This window comes from Triturus cristatus, chromosome 1_2 (assembly GCF_964204655.1).
Source record: "Triturus cristatus chromosome 1_2, aTriCri1.1, whole genome shotgun sequence".
NCBI classification, from domain to species: Eukaryota; Metazoa; Chordata; class Amphibia; order Caudata; family Salamandridae; genus Triturus; species Triturus cristatus.
The window spans coordinates 340,126,868-340,134,243 of NC_140580.1; the positions used below are offsets into that span (position 1 = coordinate 340,126,868).

Consider the following 7,376-nt stretch of genomic DNA (forward strand, 5'->3'; position numbering starts at 1 on the left):
ATATTGAAACCACTCTCAGTAATAAAAACTGGGCTCACTGCTTTTCCTCAGAGCCCTCACCTCATCAGTGAGGGCTTTGCATTACTGCATTCAAGTTTGAACTTATAAATTCGGGCACAAGTCTTGCCTTAGTTACAGACAACCCTCTTTCATATCTTAATATTATAAAAGGACAGTGAGGGGGTCTGGGCTGCATGGATTTGGGCCTACGTATACAGTAGACCAAATAAACTTGAAATCTAGCTGTCCTTGACTCCAAATAATATTTTCGGGTGGGGGGCGGTATCACGTGATAGGTATTTCACACCCCTGAAGCTGGCAACCACTGTTTGCACAGAAACTCAGAATGTGCAATATGCAGTTGGAATGTCTCTTTGCCAAAAAACTGCAAGTAATGCATGAAATATCAATCCACTGATCATCCTCTCATAGGCATTTCATCCCACAATGTGCTATACATAGATCAGAACAACAAAATACATTGTCACAGATCTTCTATGGAAGCTTTATAATACGCAGTACAATATCCCAGATTGCCAGCAGTGCTAAAAAGCCTTAGTAAAGTAATGGCACACAGTTTGCCATACAAATGACACAGACAGAATAATAATGCAGCCACTCGGTTGAAGATCATGCATACAAAACAACAGAAAAGATGCTAAATACAACTGCACCAGACGACTGTAGATCTCAAGAAGCCTTCAGGTCTTCTCAAAAATTGTCACATGGATATGAAAAGACATTGGGAGAATAGAACCCGTCCTTCTCGAACAGATCATTGAATTAGAGAGGAACTTGCAAGTTAAGGAGGGTTAAGGACACCATGAAAGACTAACACTGCAACTAAACAAAGGCGTTGTTACGAGCTGCAATACATGCTCAGCTTCCCTTTGCATTGAGTCAATGTGACCAATCTCCGGGCAGGAATTCCTCGTGGACTGCACTCTTTGCTCTGAATGCATCATCTAGGGCTCATTTAAGGCATGCACGTTCAAATCCAAACTTATTAGTTTGATAACACTGAAACAATGTGGACAACAAACAATTATACACATTCAGTAAGTATCCGAAGGATAAAATATCTATGCACATCAGTTACAGTTTGGGGATTCAAAACACACTAGAGAGCTTGATTAGTGTTCCATACCGGGCTGAACACAAACCTTCTTTTAAATAGCACAAACTCAAGATGACTCAACAGCCAAGAAGAGTAGTATGTGTTTTAAATCTTGATGCCGGCTGTGCAAAATTGCCACTTGGGTCTGAAAGTCTCCTTCTTATACCACCAAGATAGTTTAACCTGTAAAGGTAAGCCATTTGTTCTCTGGTTAAACATGAATTTACATAAATCATGGTTAACCACAAAAGATAGATAAGGTTACAACATTTTACTTTGGGTGTATCCTCTATAAATTCAAGAAGATTGGTTTGTTTATAAATCTCCATGTCTAATGTGTAGCTCTTACTCAAAATTCCTTTTTTAATAAGTAAAGCAAAGGACTTCTTGGAAATACATCTTTTTTCAAAATCAGGTGGGGGCAGGGGAGAAGCCGATTTAAAAAAGTCATATGCTTTTGCACTGAGTACTTTTGTAGATTATCCAAATCCAGTTCATTGTTAAAAAGTGCACCGAGTGTGAAAGGGGCATATTTCTTATTTTATGCCACGATCTTGCAATAGCTACTCAAGACTTAAACTTACTCCCAAATGAGTTCCAATTCCAGATCATCTGCACTGCGAATACTTTGGAGGGTACATAGGGTTTTACCATCTTCTTTATTAAGAAAATGTTTTTCAGAGGGGATAGATCTTATCTCGTATAATACAACTGGTGTAATCGTCACACTGTAAACAGTTATGGAATGGCAAACAGTTGTTGTTTTGTTTTTTTGCCTTGCACATTGTGCACAGTTCTTACACCTACAAAATGAGAAGAACTTTTGCTATCAACTGCCTAATATGTAGATTCAAATTTACATCCTGGCTAATTACATTTCCAAGATATTTATAGGAAGGAGCCCTCTCAAGGTTTTCAGTCCCCAAATACTAATTCAAATTGGGATTAAACAATTTACGCCCAAGGCGCACACTCAACGTGGAGACCAGATCTAAGAATATGGAAAGACATGATTTGGATGGTAATTACTTCACCCTAATGTTTCATTTAAGAAATAAGTAAGAATATGCAATGGTATCACTCCATCAATTTCAGTGTGGGTTACTTCTAACTGTAGGACCTTTAAACCAGAGAATTGTTAATTCTCAGTTGTTGGAGACATGGTCAATCCTGATATTTCAAATGAACCCTGATGAATTTTGGACCAGAGGTTTGCTGCTAAACATTTCAAGCTAAATACAACGCTGTGAGATTTGCGTTTTAGCTAAATAGAGGCCATGTGCAATGCATGTGTTGTGTTTCATTTCATAGCAGATAGTGAGAACTCCAGGTAATACTTCCAAACCCCGGTTTTTTGTCCCTGCACTATTCATTTAACTAGACCATGAGATCACAATTGCATATTTTTAGGTCTCGCCTGACCCAGCGCATGCGCTGGTCTGGCGAGACTTATTGAGAGGGCTCCAAAAAGTGCTACCAGGCCAGGCTAGAGCTACAGTGCATGTGCATGTGCGCGGGTGCCGCACTTTACCGCAATTGCTTTCACTTTCGCGGCCGCTTGGCATAGCCAATAGGTTTCGCTTTTGGGACCTTATAAGTATTTAGTTATGCAACTGTTGCATGGCTAAACACTTAAAAGGTCCCAAAGGCGAGACCTATTGGCTATGCCAATGCTTGTTAATTTTTCATGCAAGTTTACCTAACATATGGATGTTGACCCCTGAAAAACGACCCCAGGGTCCAAAATGCACAAGTGTTCAACTGAAATGTCATGAGTGAAGAGAGCACCAACAGTATGTGTGCACGCTTTATCAAGATCTTGGAAAGAGGATGTTTTTATAGTCATTATGTTTTGGATGTGAAAAATAAAAACATGATAATGATAAGTAGAGAAATTAGATTAACGATTAAAACGTAGAACTATTTCAGCAATAAGGGCAGACTTTTGCAATCACCTGGTTGTGCACGAAGGAACTATACTACACTTTTCCGGGGACGACATGGACCCAGTAAATACACTGTGCCCGAAAGTGCTTGTGGATATATTTTAGAATTGACAAGTAAGATGTGATATTCCGGGTGTGGTGACCGTTACCTGAAGAAAGAGATCCTACTGAAAAAAATGTTTTGGGACGTTACATTGTAGCATGGTCCCTGTCCACATCTACAGTGTGCCTGTTATCACAGAAGACATTTAGGGCAAGATGAATCAATGGCTTTTACCCATTCTAGGTCTTTAGGAAAAGGCTTTAGTACATAAGGTCCTTAGAGTTCTGGATTCCATTTCAAGACTGGAGGCTACCATTATGCATAACATCTTTTAATGCCACTCTCAGCAGCAGTTTTAAAGAACATTTAACAATGAACAGTCTAGAGTTAGAACACTGCAGTCCTCAAATAAATCCCATCTTAGAGCTTTCTTCCTCTTTTAAATGCTGCTCTACGAAAGTACCTTTAATGTGTACTGAGGTTTGTTTAAAAGAAGAAAATTAAGTTGAACATGTTTTCTGGGGCATTAGTTTTGGATTCTGCTGCACTCAGCTGCTTAAGTAAACAGCACATAGAATTCTTGTGTGTGCAAGGCTCACTTCCAAACCCCTCTTCCCCGCTCCCACTAGCTGGAGGCACCTAGCCTCATTCAGGCACAAGCCTGTACTGTGCCGAACAAGTCACAGCACACCTTACCCTTAGGGCTTCACTTCACCCATGCATTTAAAGAGTCACACCTTAAAATAAAAAAACGGGGCCGTTCCTTGTGAGTTCAGAAGTGCTCCACGTCAACAAAAAGCAATATCTCTGATCCTGTCCCCAGGAAAGAAAAATAACTCTCCAACATAGTACAAAATAAAAAAATTAAAGATGCCAATAACGACCACAAATGCATGATAAATCCTAAAATAATCTGATCCCAATCTTTGGAGTTCACACTACCAAATCTTCGGGATGTGACCTCAGCGTGCAGTATACAATATTCACTAATCTCAAGATTAATTATCACTAAATCTGGAGAAGATGGGCCTAAATTTGATAGACCTATAGAAATCTGAAGGTAAGGGAGCCCAGTCTGTAGTACTCACAAGTAAATTTATGGGAGACCACCTTGGATTGTAGTCCAAAATCAGAAGGAGTCGCCGTCTGCAAGAGACATAACCAGTAGGAAAGCCTCAACAAGAAGAGATGTGGTACCGTGGCCAGGGCGACTGACGCTAGAATCTGGGGCTCACGGTTCGATCCCCGGCACCAGGTCAGCCCAGCACCATGTGACTCTGGTCAATAGCTTGCTTAATCTTCCCGACAGCCCCCAGCGCCGGGATGCCTTCGGGTAGCTGTTCACGCTTTACAAATACTGGATTTACATGCAACTAACTCTGTGAGGGGACCCAAGACGGCATTACACCACCTAATCAGGCAGAGGTGACCCAAACATATAGGACACAACTGAATCAAGGGGCCTATGACCTTGCCTATTTGAAAAATCTACAGCTGCTCAGACACTTAAGTCTATGTTTCAAATGGGAAAGTGAAACTACAAGTTCCAGCATACAAAGTGATGTTGGTTAAAAAGCCAGACTTTTGGGATAGTGCCACACTTAACACACTGCCAATTGCCAACTATGACATGCGACTCAAAACTTTGAGACTAACATGATTTGGGTTTGATTTGCCCTGGCTCAGTCAGACACAAATCTAATCTGCTTACAGATCCATGCACTTTGGACTGAACTCTCCTGGAAGTTCTGAAACAGACTGACCACCAAAATGCAGCCAGAAAGTTCCCTTAAACAATACCACGCCAGGGCCCTAAAGGTTCCTGGTATTTTCCTTTGGATTCTGGGACTTGTAGTCCTGGTGTTATAATAGAACAAACTAAATGCAAAGCAAAAATGTTATTCTGGACAAGTTACTAACACATGGACCTCGGAAACGGTGGTGGGGGGGGTGGGCATCATTGGAATAAACCCACTAACAAGTAAGAACTACTACCATCCCAAACATATTACCCACATTCACCCACTACAATCAGCGCAAAGATGGTTAGCATGAATAAACGTCCCCTAAAAATCAAACACGTAACATGTATACGTAACGTTACGCTTTTTGGGTTAAAAACTGTTTAACCGCCATGTTTTACAGAACAACTACCATGATAGGATCTGTACAAAACGGCCGTCGTTCTCAGAATTCCAAACAAAGATGCCTCGTCTTAAACAACACAAATATTTAAGGTTACATTTTTACACAAAAGCTCGGAGTACAAGGGCTCTCGTGGTTCTGCCGTAGGACAGGCATGATTCTGAATTCTTAGGCACTCAAATATAAATCGAACCTATATAAAATTAAAAATAAGCACAGGTTGTTGCTCTTTGATTTGTAACTAGTTATCCTCCCCCGTTACAAGATTTCAAAGTAGTCCCCAGGCAACGTGCTCCATTTACAGTAACAACAACGCAAACTTTCATTTCTCATAGCGAAAATAAAAATGCAGATAGAAGAATAAAATAGTAGAAAACAAAATACTTTAAATGTTTTAATGGTCAAAAGGCGCTTTAAATCGTAAGCGCTTTCAGCAATCACGTAAGTCAGTCTACACAGCACATGAAATGTCTCCGCCCCTTTCTCCCTCCCTTCTCAAAATTCCTTTAAAAAAAAAAAAAAAAAGTTTGCCAAAAAATTAATCCTCTTCCCCGTGAGGTGGCCCCTTCTCTTCCCTTCCAATGTGCCTCTCCCACATTCTCAGACAGTTTTTTATTAAAATTTGCAGACAAAAGAAAAACAAAAATGGCAGCCTGAGCTTATTTTTGAAACGGGGCACAGCGACGAGACGCCATATTCTGCAGATCTGCACAAAAAGGACGAGCGAAATCCAAAAAGCGGGAGGGGAGGCTACAGAGCACATCTGCAACTCGGGGAAATGTATACAATTGTACAAAACAAAATACGAAAAATAACACAGATGACACTACGCGGCGCGATTCATTTGCAAAAAAAAATATATAGAAAAAAAGATTTTGCAGAAGTTCCGTAGAAAGAGATCGACGCCGGTTCAATAATACCACAGCTCTGGGCTAACAAAAATGCGGAAAAATAAGCATTCACATCGTTGGCTTATTCTACGAAAATGGAGCAGCTCTGCTTGCAAATCCTCCCTCCGTCGCCCAGGCTGCTAGACTGGAATTGCAGCAGCTAGAAGTGAGGAAGAAAAAAAAGCGAGGGCGAAAGGGAAAAAAAAGGCCATTTTTTTTTCTTCTCAGCATCGAAACCCGAAGCGTGCGATCTGCAGTTTTAGGACAGGAGGTGGCTGGAAGGGACAGTGAGCCATAAAAGCAATAATACAGAAATAAATGCACTGCAGACATTGATAAAAATGCACCGCACTGCATCTGAAGGTTGCGCGCGGAAAACAAATTAAAACGAACAGAGAGAAAGTAAACGCAACTTTAGCAATCGGCTGAGAGGGAGGGATGAAGGAGCGAAAAAAAGAGCTTTTTTTTCTGATTCTAAAAAAAACCCTAATCCCTCTTTCCCATGCACGCTTTTTTACTCCCTCCCCCCCCGTTTTATTATTTTTTTTTCATTCAGCCCCAAAGGAGTTTCGAAGAGCAAAGGAAGACAAAAAAAAAGATTTTGCATATACAGACCTTGTTTGTGCAATTGCAGCGTTTTGGGGGAATGTGCATATACAACTCCAGCTAAAAAAAAAAAGAGATTGGGGATGTTCTCTTTCTCTCTCTCTCCCTCTCTCTCTCTCCCCTGGCTTTGCTCTGAAGACTTGAGTTCAAACCTTCCGGGTCGCCTGCTGTTCACTTCTGGGTCCTGCAAGCAGGCAGGAGGTTTGATTTCCAAAGAGCTTTTCACCAAAAGCAGCCCCTTCTCTCTGCCCAATGCACAAACCCAAGAGAGGAACTGAAAACCTCATTTACAATGATATTTCCTCAAAGCATTTTCCCTCTTCCCCCCACCCCCTTCTCTCCCTCTCTCTCCCATGGGCCTCCTCCCCTTTCTTAGTATTCTGGGAGTCTCCCTTATGCATTTATTTAAAAACATGCTTATATTTTTTTTAGCAATATTGACGTTTTAAGACAAACTACGATTGCATACTGGGGGTTGGCCTTAATGAAATGAGCGCACTACAAGTGTTTATTTTTATGGGGGTGCATTTTGCCAGAATGTGCAGAAATAATTACGAGGCTAGCACGGTAGGTGTGCAGAGGGGAGGAGTCTTGAACTTCACATGGGTTGAACAAATTACATTTACTTT

General features: G+C 41.0%; 1 protein-coding gene across 16 annotated transcripts in view; it reads right to left on the reverse strand.

The window, feature by feature from the left end:
- ZNF362 (zinc finger protein 362) overlaps positions 1 to 7,065 on the reverse strand; it is a 162,253-nt gene extending 155,188 nt beyond the window's left edge. For 5 of the 16 annotated variants that reach the window (XM_085604000.1, XM_085603975.1, XM_085603978.1 and 2 more), the window contains exon 1: positions 6,757 to 7,057. The gene's annotated coding sequence lies outside the window, so the exon portion shown is untranslated. Of the gene's footprint in view, positions 1 to 6,214; positions 6,271 to 6,756 lie in introns of those variants that run through there. The other 11 variants (XM_085603993.1, XM_085603982.1, XM_085603972.1 and 8 more) reach the window with 5 other exon arrangements.
- Between the last annotated feature and the right edge of the window lie 311 nt (positions 7,066 to 7,376).